The 13,888-nt window shown below is 40.1% G+C and overlaps 1 protein-coding gene across 1 annotated transcript in view; it reads left to right on the top strand.

The window, feature by feature from the left end:
• The window catches only part of asip1 (agouti signaling protein 1), a 50,694-nt gene that overhangs the window by 333 nt on the left and 36,473 nt on the right, over positions 1–13,888 (top strand). The gene's annotated exons all lie outside the window — the stretch shown is intronic.

The following is a 13,888-nucleotide window of genomic DNA, read 5'->3' as shown; positions in this document are numbered from 1 at the left end:
GTTGTTTAAACTTGTTAGTTCTTATCTATTATTAAAGATACTGATGTAGGACTATAACTATGTCACATGTTATATTACAATTAAACATGAGTTTGGAGAAATTGTACAGTTGGAAACGTCAGGAGGATTATACATTAGACACTGCAGGATTACAACATCAAATCTCAGGACTGAAATCAGTTCATTTGAGTGAAACTGCCACAATCAGCAAATTTGATCATGAAGGTGAAGGTTAATGTTTCCAAAACTTTTTGTGTGGAGTTAAACTTAAATGAACTTTTGACACACCAATAAACACAGTTGACCAATTAGAAACTGTCCCGACAGTGCTGACCTTTGAGGGAACGGAGAACTGGAGAGTTAAAGAAATATAATGCAGGTTTTGTTGCACTGGACAATTTTTTTTTTTAATGATCCTTCTCTGCTGAAGCATGAACAGCAGCACAGTCTGCAGTAAATCAGACAGGAGACGATGGTGTGAATGAATCCCTGTTATTTACACTTACTGTTTGATTAGCGACTACGAACACGAGCAGTCACTGCATCACAGAGCTACCAGCACCATACATTTCACGAGGACACACAAATGAACTTTGGTGTCACTTACTGCCATGGATAATTCCCTCAGGTTTAGTCAGGTGTTATTTTATTCATCAGTGCACATGAAGCTTTTTCTCTGCATGTGCACATTCAGTGTGGCCTGTCTGGATCTGCCTCAAATTTAAACTTAAAAAAAAAAAAAAAAACTTTGAACAAGGACAAAATTCAGAGACAAAAGGTGTCAGACAGCAGGTGTGTTGGAACATGACTTTGTTTCCTCTAGAGAAAGTTCCTACGAAATCTGTTCCCACTGAGGTCTGTGGATTATCCGAAGTAACCAGGGCAGTTCTTTATAAAAAAAAAAAAAAAACGTGTTGGTTGGATTTCACATATATCTTTTTTTTCCTTAATGCTTTCTGACCACTGCAAGCTAAATGTCACTGAGTGGAGTGACAGATATCTCAGAAACCGTGCAATTTGATAGATACCACCAGTGCTAAGCGGGAAGCATATTTTCTGTGATTTGGGAGAGCTGACTGTAACGATTTTAATTATCTATGGTTTTCTGTTTTTACTGCAAACATTGAGCAACTGTTCATCGTAAATGATGGGAATTTACCCCCCCCCCCCCCCCCCCCCAAAAAAAAAAAAAAAAATCCATTGATTGGTAAAATTATCCCTACTTTGAACAGTAATCAGAAAAATTTCTGGAAACAATAGTGAACAAAGTACTAAACAATGAGTTAGAAATCAGATAAGACAGAACATGTAACTTAGTTTGGTTTCTTAGCCTCCTGCTTTTCATTGTTGTAAACAGCTTTCGGCCCAAACTCCTCAGCATCCAGAGAGAAAGGTCGTGAGCTGTTGTCCAGATCATTGGGTCTGAGCAACAGTGCGGAGACAGGTAGTCCTACCAGGGTCAGTGTGTCTCCTCCAACATCAGCACTTGCAAGCCTTTGTAACTTCGGCTGAACAGCAGCCACTGTGGTCACAAGTACTTATTACATGTAGCGTAACAGCAGCAGAGGAAGATTAGAGTTGTTAAGCCAGAAGAATGAGTCTGTTGCCCTCTTTACCTGTGTCATGCCAACTGATTTGTATCTGGATAAAATTCAGATGAGATTTAAGACACTTTGATTTAAACTTAAGTCCCATAAATGCATCTCGGTTTGTCAGATCGTGGTTGAACTGATCAGGGATCAGATAAATGTAGCACCTTAGTGCGCCTTGTATTTGATTGTACGTGTGAAGCCACTTTTCCTCACTGCTTCGTTGAAACAGAGAACCGCGGCCAAAGTCAATGTAATTTTCGTGTAATTTTAGCTGTCGTCATCACAGGGACAGAGGTGACAGGCCATGGATGGATTAACTAAATCAAATAGAAAGTGCCATCTGTGTTATCAGCAGTGTCTGTGGAGATGTTCCACTGCATCATTACGAGCACCTAAGCTCAATCATCTTCACTCTTTAAATAAAGCTAATGAACCAACTTTACGGCTCCATCGTCCACCATGAAGGACTCCATCTCTTTCTTTTTGTTCCTCCTCCTTTCCAATGTGGGTACACACATGGAACCGGTAAGGCTGGGGTGACACGCATTGGCTTGCGCCCCACATTTGGCTCCCCAAGCCAAACCGTGTAGTCTTCGAGCAGCATCGTGAGAAATTCCTACCCCTAACCCTAAACCTAAAGCAGTAAAGTCAACTTCTGTGGCTCAGAGCAACGAGCAGAAAACCGGAGATGTGATCTCAACCTTCACAGCCATTCATCATCTTGACTTTACTGTTGAAGCTGCCCCAGTTCTCCATTTAAAGATGCCATTCAAAGCAAAAAAAAAAAAAAAATGCAAATCTTTTTTATTTTTTATTTTTTTAACAAGGCAAGCTGCCATGACAAACAACATATTGAAGAAGTACCGCTACAGATGATAATACCACAGATTTTATATAACTAATAAAAAGCAACTGAAAGGTTGAAAATGAGATCAGAGGATCCGGAGGCATGCTGGACCTTCAAAGTTTGCCATAAAGCTAAAAGTCTGTTTCTTGCTCGCACATTTTGTACTCCTCTGCTCATGCAAGCCTTCCCTTTCTGTAGAGTTTTTAAATGTTTATTATTGTAAGTTTAGAGGAGCTGAAGTGGGATGTTGGAAGAAATATTTCCTCTAAAGGCACCACAAAGTTACTCAGAGTCTGATGACATAACTTGGTTTGGGCTTTAGGTTTCCTTTGCCAGAACCAATAACTGGGTGATCTGTTTGTATTCACACTGGCTTCAGTAAAATCAGCAGCTTTCCTCCCCAGGGACAACACAATGCAACACAATATTACAACAAAGAAAAGAAAAGAAAAAAGAAAAAGGAAACTAAAAGCTCCACGACGTCCATGGACATGTTTTTGAAGACATTTTGGTAGCATGTGTGTTAGAAATAAGAAACAGAAAAAAAAGATGTAAAAACAACTCAACAAGGCAAAGGAAATATTTAAACCTGCACGAATTGATATTTTAGATACTAAGACTGAATCAAATGACAGTTTAATGTGAAAGAAATCACATAGTAATGAAGTCTGAGAGAATTATCACCATTTCTCCAGCTTTATGGAGCGTTCAAGCCACTTTCAGCTTCTGCATTTGGTAGATTTAGTTTTACGGCTCATTGACTGTATGGTTCAGAATCAGGGCTGTCATCAGTTTCATTTCTAGCAGAGGAACTGCAAACAAGCTCAGGGCAAACCACCACATGCTACCTGCCCAGCACCAAACAGCTTGTGAACAGAGGGAAGCTTATTATTATTTATATTTCTGTCAGTAGCTAAAAGAGCTGAAAGGAGAGTGAATTTTGGAATGTCTTTCATGAACTGGACACAACTGAGTCTCTAATGGGTTGATCATGTTGTTTTGTGTCTGCAGGATAAATAAGCAACTGTTTGCTTGCAACAGCTTTTGAGCTGAGGCTGTGTGAATGTGTGTGCAGCATGGAAAAAACTATCAAGGATAAAAATGTAATTTGGAATATAAAGATATTTTCAGGGTCACTTTGTGTGTCTCCTTTCTAACATCCTTTAAAACAACAACAGTAAGTTACAATGAACGACACAAAGGCTGTTTTGGGTTGCAAATATTTGTGTTGTTCGATTATTTAATTTTAATGCTATGTATTTATTGTCTCATTGTCAGTGAACATCTGTTCTCAGCTCAGGGTCGGTAAAAACATGATTTTTTTTGGAGATATTTTTTTGACGGTCCACCAGGCCACCGATGTGGCGGCCCACCTGGATTTGTCCCGGTGGCCGGTACACCGCTGATGCTTTGTGGCTTGTGTGGCAGCAGAGGTTTGGCTGATGGTTTTCAGGAAGCTGATGACATAAATGCTTTGTTCACGCCGCAGTTTAGTCCAACGGTCATACGTAATTTTTTTTCCTGGATGACTCTTCTAGCATGAAACCCACAGCTGACACTAATATGAAGTGAAAATGATGTTAAAATGACAGAAGAATTATCGTAACAGATGTCACATCTGCTTCAGTATTTCTTCTTCTGCTCTCTCCGCTTTGAATTTTTATTGTGGTAAAAATTTGTTTTCCATTTTTCAAAAGAAACATTTCCCATGGAGAAGATTTTTTGGCAAAGTTTCACACTAAGAAACAAAATAACAGAATCTTTAAAATGTTCAGAATGTTCTGGTTTTAGGGCATCTCAAAAAGCCGACTTCTTTGTTGTGTGAGATGCTATTGTCCATTAATTTAACAAGGTGTCAGACCACGACAGTTGATTATTTCGATTCCAGATCTACTCACTGACTCTTAAGTCCCAGTTCCAGCTCTTGTCATATTGTTTGGTAGGAAAGCAAAAACATGTTGAAAACAAAAACCATCTTTATGTTTCCATTGAAAATAGTTTTTACAGCGCTTCCACAACAGTTTTCAACCACGTCCTCGATTTTGCACATTGAGCAAACACGGTCCAGACACATATTAAGTTTTGAATTTTGTTTCATCACAATTGATAACATCAGCTTAACACTGTGAGTGAAAAGTTCAATTCCACAATATCTTGGTATTCAGTTTGTTCCCCTTTTGCTTTAATGGCAGCACTCAGGCTGCATGGACTCTACAAGTTTGTGCAAAACCTGATGACCCATGTTATCCCAGCATGATGCTCCAAAGAGCTTCCCGTGGTGTATCACAATATTTGGCTTTCTCAGTCAGAAAGTGCGCCCCATAAATGTTCAGTGGGGTTGAGGCCAGGTGACTGTGGAGGAAAGTCCATGACGGTCAGGACTCCTTGGTCTTCTTTCATCCTCGAGCAGCTCTTGCAAAGCTTTGAGCTGTGTTTGGGGTCATTATCCTGCTGCAGCATGAATCCTTCTCCACAAAGATGCTGGATGCCAGAGGGTGAAGCATGTCTGGGAGGGACGTCTCCTTGGTCAGGGTGCAGTCAATTCGGTGCAGGTGTCCAACTCCAGAGTAGACAAAACACCCCCAGACTTGAATATTCCCACTGCCATGTTTCACTGTTGGTCTGATACTCTGCCATGTCTCTCTCCTGTTTGTTTCCTTACACCCTTCCGTTCCTACCGTAAATACCATAAGTGTCAACCTTTAATTCATCAGTAAATGAGTCTTTAAACGTTTCTCCCATCATGCTCTGTGAAACGCTGGTATTTATTTGCCCACCCTGAGCGTTTGGCTTTGTTTTCGCTTCTGAGAAGTGATTTAGAAACTTCTACTCGTCCTCTGAGACCACTACAAGACAGCCTGCTTTCCTTTTGCTGACTGGAGTCTTGCCTTCTCTATACTCCAGATTCTGTATCTGTGATGAGGTTGCTTTTCTATCGCTCAGGGAGCTAAGCTTGATGTATTGATCTTTTGATGCTGTATTGACTTTTGGTCTGACTGATCATGCTTTGGACACAGCTGATCCAGCATTTTAGAGTTCCCTGCGCTGCCCCCTCGGAAACCTTACTTAACCTTGCTTAAAATAACAGTTTGACTTCTGACACTGTCACTTAGTTCTGAGTTCTCCATTTTTCCCCCATCACAATGTTAATTAGTGGACAATGATCTGCTGGAAACTTGAGGCACAACCTCATTTATAACAGGTGAACAAGTTATAAATATAAGTTCGGTTCCAAGTTGAGCTGCAATTTGAGTAGATACATAGTGGAAGAAGAAGGAGAAGAAAAAATAGTTCAGATTCTTAAATAGATCTTTTATTTTACTATTTACAGTTACTATTTTAGGGCATTTTATTTATCGTGCGATGGGCAGATCAAGCCGGCACTGCCAACCCATTAACTGGATGTTTTCCGCAGAGACCAGACACCGTTTCATATTTAACGACTAGTTTAAACTTGCACATTTGTGGTGTGTGTGCTGGAAAACTCCATGGTTTTTGATGGTGTGCCAGTCTCTGGAGACTTGTCTTTGCTCCAAACCCTTGGTTACCTCCTGGTGCTCTGCTTATGCAGTGTCCTGAACTTTCACCAAGTCCAACACAGATAGTCCTGCGGCAGGAGCCAAACCACCAACAATTTTCTTATCAGCCTCAGTCAGGAAGTGTGGATGCAGCCGAGCAAAGTGTCCCGTCCCTGCGGACAAGGCTGCGGATTCTCCCTGCGAAATTAAATTCCAGCATCCATTTGATCGCTGGTGGGAAATCTTCTCCACACAGGAAGTGGTGAGTCAAAACACTGAAATACAATCGGCAAGCAAGTGATCAGTCAAGAGGGAAGACTGGACTCACTGCCGAATCAACAACATGCAAAAGTCATAGAGAGATGGGAGCTGAAAATGAACCGTGCTTGACTCACATCAGTTCGACACTGATACTTAGCGCTCTGAAGCCGCAGCTTTTCAAAATCGCTTTCCAGTATTACAACGACTTTTGCAAATGACTTGCAGAGAGTACACAGAGTGCACAGAGAGCTACGATTACTGCGTCACTATTACTGTCAGGGCTGTACCACACAGTGGTCATGTCTTTTGTATTATCTTCCGTGAATTTGTTCTGGGAACTGCAGAGGAGACTTCATTTCATTTTTAGATGCTGTTTAAACTTGACATTTCTTTAAACCAAGACAAATGAAGAAAAAACATAAATTAATACAAGATTCTGATGGTTTCTCTCATCCGAATTTAGACTTGGTAGGGAAAAAACAGACTTTTTTTTTTTTTTTTTAAATAAATTTAAAAAATATGATAAAATAAAAAATTAATGGAAGTTTCTGTTCTAATTTATTTGAGAATGAAAAGGCTGCGTGCACTGATAGATGTGTCAGCCCGTTCTAAGGTTTTTGTGCACTCCTGTGTTCTGTGCAGTACTGTGCAAAGGTTTTAGGCACTTTAGATTCTTTTTAGATGTGGATTCTCATCCATCATGTCATGCCATCAGGGAGGCGTCTGATTGGTCCCAGATTCATTCTTTAGCATGACAACGACCCCAAACATACAGTTAGTCATAAAGAACTATTATTAGTGACAAAAGAGAATAAGGAATGCTGCAACAGATGGTCTGGGCCCCACGGAGCCCTGACCTCAACCTCATGGATTCACTCTGGGATTACATGAAGTGACAAAAGATACTGCGTCAGCCTGTATCCACAGAAGGACTGTGGCAAGTTCCCCAAGATGCTTAGAACAACGTACCTGCAAAATACCTGGAAAAGCCGTGTGCAAGTGAGGTTCAGAGAACTCGAGTTGTTTTAAAGGCAAAGGGTGGTCACACAAAGCACTGATTTAATTTAGATTTTTCTGTTTACTGCACTTTGTGTGACATTACCTGAAAAATTAAAACTATTCACAACATTATTTTGAAAAGAATCCTCATTTCACTTTTCACATTAGTGCTAAACAAACAAGCAAAGCCCAAACAAAGCCACTAAACAGAAAATTTTTCAAAATGCCTCAGTTGTCCCGTAAACTACACAGAAAATCCCTCAGTGGAAAACAAGTTCCAATAAATATCTGAACTTAATGTCTCAAACCTGTGCTTTAAATCACAAGATGAAACACCCAAATGAACCTTAAATTCACTTATTTAAAACCAGCAATAATGAAAAAACAGACAGAGCATGAAAAGGCAGCAAGGGGTTCTGTTTTCTGGTAAATTGTAAAGTCACTGAAATGATCTCAGGTTCCTTAGGGCTGAGATTAGTTTTAGAAATGAAATCAGGGTTTATAGCTAGTGTATGGAAATAACTTCAAGTTGAAAGGTGCCTTTTCCACTTTAGTGAGATTATCCAAAGCTGAGAATCAGGTTTCAATTATGTTCAAACGCTGTTTGTAGGTACTGAGTTTGCTTTTTTTTTTTTGTTTTTTGTTTTTTGTTTTTTGATGAACCAGAAAGGTTCATGGTTAATCAGCTTTTTAAAAAGAATTCTCAGGGTTACTCAGTTCCGGGTGATCTGACTCATGTGTGTGACCCACCATGTCAACTTCTCAGAAGTGTTTGTTTTGAAATTCTGGGAACCTTCCTTGTGCTGTTAAAGTATTATGGCAGTGGTTCTTTTTTTTTTCTTTAACAGGACTGGGAGAATGTAAAGTTTGAAAAAACAGCAAAGTTTATTTTGAAATGCCAGTAACCCGACAGAGAGCTAAGTGGAGACGGTACCAAAGCTCTGACAGCCAGAAAATTTGTTCATTTTGGATTTGACCTGAGAAATCAGCCCCTCACTTTCCATTACCACAAACACTTCGTATTCAACAGAAAGGCAAAAAGGTAGAGAACACTGTTCATGATGTCAACGATTCAGTCTATTTGTAGTTTGCGGAAAGGCTACCACATGTAACTAAAATATGAAAACTTTATATAAAGACCAATTTATAAAAACAAAAACAAAAAAAACTTTGTCCTCATAAAAATACTGAGACATATTGATATTAAAGCATCTTTTTAATGGCAGTAACATTAACATTTAAACATGTTTGTAAATGTGCAAAATCAAACAAATATATTTATCAATCAATCAGTAACACTGAACCTTTTTGGTTTTATATATTTGTAGCTGTGTGAACAATGTTAACCCTTCTTGTGCAACCTGTTGCTTCTGGTTCAGTCGTCTATGCCTTGTCATCATTCTTTGTTCTCGGCTGCAAAAAAAACCCCCAAAAAACCCCAACTTAAAATATTTAGATATATATGGTAGTTACATAAATTATCATTCCATTACTAGCTTCATCATACATATCAACTCTGCAAAGTCATGGTTAAGGTTTGGAGCAAACCTAAAAACATCTGCAGGACAGGTGGTTAAATGGTGGCGTGTGGTACACAGGACCAGGGCTGGAAGAAGCGCTGAAATCCATTACGTAAAGGCTCCGCAGTCACAAATGCAGGTGTTTTCACTTATTCTGATTAGATCTGCTCTCAGGGCGGTGAGGGCAGGACACAACGGGTCTGTGTAAAAACTGGCATGTGTGTTTATTTTTCTGTATGGGCTGTATATGAGCACAAGCCTTAGTGGCATATGACAGTTTAATGTACATTTATATCACACACAAGGTCTCCACTGCTGCCCCACAGTGCAGTGATGAACACGCACATTCACACACTGTATACTCCTGCTGTGGTCTGAGGAGGGAAATTTATACTAAAGAGAACAATAGCTTTGCAAGATAGATTGTTTGTTTTGTCTAACTCAGAATGCTGAAGCCTGACATTAGCCTCAGATGACGTTTAATGTGGATTTTATCCCCCATCACTTACAGTGGAAGTGAGTTTAGGAAGGGTTCTTGTAAAGCCCAGTGTGAGAACAGGAATGATTGCACCGAGTAAAATCTGTTTCAAAGGTCATTATGGGCACATGAGTGTTGTATTAAGGCAGAGTTGAAACTGTCAACCGGTCCCTTAGGGGCCTCCCTCTTGGTCAATTTTACGTATAGAACCTGTAAACTCCCAGTCACAGGCCTGTAACTTTGGGCCTCCACAGGACATAAAATTACAAAACACATCATAGCAGTCATCAGCAGGACATAAACCACTGCATAAACAGAAGTAATGAACCATTAAGCTTTGTAAGTATCACTTTTTGTGACCCTTTCAGACACTGATGCTGCTTTCAGACAGACCCAGGTCTCTTTGAGTGGGAGCTGAGGTCCTGTGATTGGTTGGAGGTGAAGCCGTGATTCTGTATTGTTTCTCGGCTTCTATTAAAAAAAAAAAAAAGAAAAAAGAAAAAAAGAAAAAAGAAAAAGAAAGAACAAAAAGCTTTTTGACTAACATACAGCTCATACTGGTGCATGGCAGTTCCAGTGCAGAATAAATGGATGTGACTGTTGTTTTTTCTTTGAAAAGCACCATTATGTAGGATTTAAGCGGAGGACTCGTTGTGTTTTTTGTTAGTAGCTCCTCTTCCACCGAGTTCCTACAGTAGCCCTGAACAGACAAACCAGACACTGGGACATAAACAGGATGTTGCAGTGGATTCAGGGAGTTATGCAATTGTGTGTTTACACTTTTCCCAAGTGGCATTATTAAAAGAAGCCACCTCAGCTATTAACAGTTCCTGTTTGCAGTGGGTGTACACTCAGCTGTCACTGGATTACTTTGGCTCTAAAGAAAACCTAAAAACCTGATGATTTGCGGGACGGAGCTTCTTTTTTTCTGGGAATTCTCCAGGGATTTATGGAGGATTAGTTGTGATCATTGTCAGTGATAACTGACTCAGAGCAGAAGTGAGATTTTTGGATTGAACTTAGAGCAATAGTTTGGTTATTCAAATAATCTTAAACTTTTCCTAAGGTATTTCGTTTGCCTCTGTAAGGTGTCTGTCACAGCTGCTTCTGGCAACCATTCACTGTGCTGCTAAAGGTCAAGGTTGGATCAGGAGTCAAACTGCAATAATTACCATATTGTTGTTTCCAGGACATGAACATGTTCCCAACCCTTTACCCTCCTGAGGTATCTCTGCCTCAGAGTTTGCAAACCTCTCTGTTAAAGTAATAAACCAAACCAGCCAATCCTCTGTTAAAAACACTGCTGCTGACAAGCTGCTTGTGTTTTTTTACATGGCAGAACTAGCGGCCAGATAAACCACTATTACAACAGCTACCATACAAACTGTCTTGAAAAAGTAAAGTCTTTGGAATTTAAAATAATGTGCACAACATACTGCATATCCAGTGGTCTGCGGATGCTGAGATTTCGCCAACTTCCCTTGTTTTGACACCAGGAAAGTACACTAAATGAGGCCTGAAGAGACCAGGCACCAGGTTCTATTTTGAAAGCAGGATTTGTCAGTGAAATCAGAAAGACTTCAGTCATATAGCTCAGAGGCAGCTGGTGTTTTTTTGGATTAGTCCATACTGCTGTTTTGTATTTGCTGGAAAACCTCCAGTGAGGACAGCGAGGACACAAGCGTTGTCCGAGTTCAGGAGCTGGATCCTCAAGTCCAGATTTTGTTTAGATTTTAAGGCGTTCTTTAAACGAAGCCAGGAAACAGACAAAATAACTGTTTGCAGCCTTCAGCCTCCTGTAATCTGCTGCTCGCTGGTAATTTGTTTAACACTGTGTCTGGATAATCCTCATTAACTCAGGAAACTAGGTTTATTAGGTGTTTGTGTTCAGACGGCCAAAAAAACAAGGCAACACACAACCAAGGAAACACTGATATTTGTTCCTGTTTATTTCATGTTGCAGATTAATTCAGCTTTTAATTTGCTTTTAACTTGCATCTCTGTTTGCCGTCCACCTCGTGTTGGCGTGAAAGGGCACAGCCTGACCCCAAACCGGGAAATGTTTCATTCTCGAGTTGACAGATGTCCAAAAGCACCATCAGCATCGGTCCTCCTGTTCTGAGAGAGGGTGGAAAAGGTCTGTAATGTGTCACGCGATGTGAGTGCCGCCCTCAGATGGAGCTTTAACAAGCCCTTCAGGTCTGGACCGTGTTCATAGACAGCTCATTATTCTCTACTCTGTGGCTGGCATCCCACCAGATCTACATCTGCAGCCTGCAGCCAAACTGGCGCTTGTCCTCACGTCTTGTCTGTCCTACGTCCCTCTCTATCCAAGTACCCGAGTACAGCGAGCTGTGAGAAACTCAGAAACCCATTTCCTTTTGTTTTATTATCTCTTATATGCTGAAGTGTCTCTGTACACTTTACATCAAATGGCTGGCATTTTTATCAATGCCTCAAACTGGAACCATAAAATGGCTCAGTGAATTCCAAAACGGCACAAAATGTACAAGCTTTTTCTGATCTGCCTTCCTTGTAGTTAACATATGGTTATATTCAGGCAGCTTTAACTACTTGCTCAAAGTATTTGTCAATAAAAAACAATAAAAAACAATACAATACAATACAATACAACAATAAGCCTTATCTGCACAACATACCCCCAAAACAGATTTTGCGGAGGGACAATAGCCAAGTGTGAGTGTAGCAGATATAGTTGTCACATATTGGTCTAGATATCAATAAAACTGCTTTATATGCTTTTACGCCTTTAGGCAGTAACGCTCTGTGACAGTGGCCTTTAACATTTAGCTTCACCTCTTATGAATCACATTCATATGCTAATATTTTGTGTTCGTTGTTTTCGTTTTTCTCCCTGTTGGTTATTGAATATATCTGTGTCTCAAAGCACTTTGGAAAAACTCTCCAGCAAAATTCCAAGTAACAGCAACTAGTGGTCAAGCAACTCTGCCAAGATGTAGCTGTGATTTGCCTGGGTGGCATGTATGTGTGTGTGGTTGTGTATTTTAGTAGAGTAGAATATGCTCAGCAGGATGATGATAGGCCGTGTTGAAAAACTTTAATTAACTTTAATTTTAGGCTTTGTGCTGTCCAGGAGAACAAACTGAACAGGTTTATCATAGCTGATGCTATGATCGTAATCCTATAGAAACTGTGTTGCAGAACTAAATTGCTCTAATTGTCTGTTTAAACATCAAAAACAAATTGTTTTAGTGAGAGGTTAGTTTGCTTTTGTGAGGAGCCGCTGGCACGACTTTGACAAAAAACAGAACACCAGTGCTCCCACGCAACTCATCTGCTCTGTTACAAACACACATGCACGCACACACACACTGTTTCACTATCCCCATGGGGGACACTCATTGATATAATTCCCCAGCCTCTTACCCAAACCTTAACCATAACCATAATTAAATCCCTAACCCCAACCAATACCCTGACCCTAACCTACACCTGATTCTAACCTGAACCCTGAAACCAAGTCTGAACCCTTTTAAAGTTGCGGGGACTGGCCAAAACATCCCCGTAACAGTGGTTTCAAACCACAACTTTTCCACACAATCATAGGAAGGCAAGTACTGTTAAACACATACAGAACATACTTAAGATTGTTTTGTGTGCACATTTTGGACACACACATCCACACAAACAGCCACTTAGCTGCAGTGGCAGGACGTTTGCGTATGAGTGTTTTTGTGAGTTTGTGAGTGAGAAAACTAACGTCGCAGCAGGAACATTCCTCTCCGGTTTGCATGCGAGCAAACATGCGCGTGTCGTCTCAAGACTGGCTGTTTATTTTATTTTACACTTGCTGAAAACATCAAGGTATCTTATCTTTACGATTTTAAGTTCTACATAAAGTCTTCTCTGTAAAAATATAGAGCTTTGCAGAAGTATAATTTGTTTTTCCCCTGACAGTGTTCCTGTGTTCAGGATCAGGTGGCTGAAAACATCACGCTAACTTGAGCTATACTTTAAAAAAAAATAAAAATAAAATAAAATCATGATCATAAAACTGACCATAGATAATGCAACACCATAAGGGAGGTGTCAGATTGGTCCCAGCACCACAGAGTCAGTCTAGGATTATATGAGGAGACAGAAGACACTGAGACAGACTAAATACATAGAAGAACTGTGGCAAGTTCTCCAAGATAGAACAACATACCTGCCAAGTACCTGGTAAACCAAGGAGAAGTGGTGCTGTTTTAAAGACAAAGGGTGTTCACTGCAAATATTGATTTAATTTTTTTTTCTGTCCACTACGCTAAGTAAAAACTATTCATGACATTTATTTTGAAAGCATCCTCGCGTGTAATGCCTATAAAGGATGTGTACAGTGCTGTATTTTTGCATTGACCAAGGACCATGAGATTTTGTCCCCCATCAGTTTCACTGGTTTACATTAAGAAGGGATCTCTTCACAGCCAGTATGACCAGGAGGATTGAGTACAACAACCAAAGCCTGTTTCAATACACATATGGGCAACTGATGGTTTGACTTTTCAAATTATCTTGGCCATTTAAATTAATGCAGAAACCTTAAACATTAGATAATTGTATGACTTCATGGTATGGGCTGAGTTTCTCTCAGCAACTCCGCTCTCACAGAAAACAGTGCTGAAAACATTCAGCGCAAATTTTGCTCCTGT

Source organism: Toxotes jaculatrix, chromosome 3 (genome assembly GCF_017976425.1).
Source record: "Toxotes jaculatrix isolate fToxJac2 chromosome 3, fToxJac2.pri, whole genome shotgun sequence".
In the NCBI taxonomy this organism is placed as follows: domain Eukaryota; kingdom Metazoa; phylum Chordata; class Actinopteri; family Toxotidae; genus Toxotes; species Toxotes jaculatrix.
This window is presented reverse-complemented; position numbering and strand designations above follow the sequence as displayed.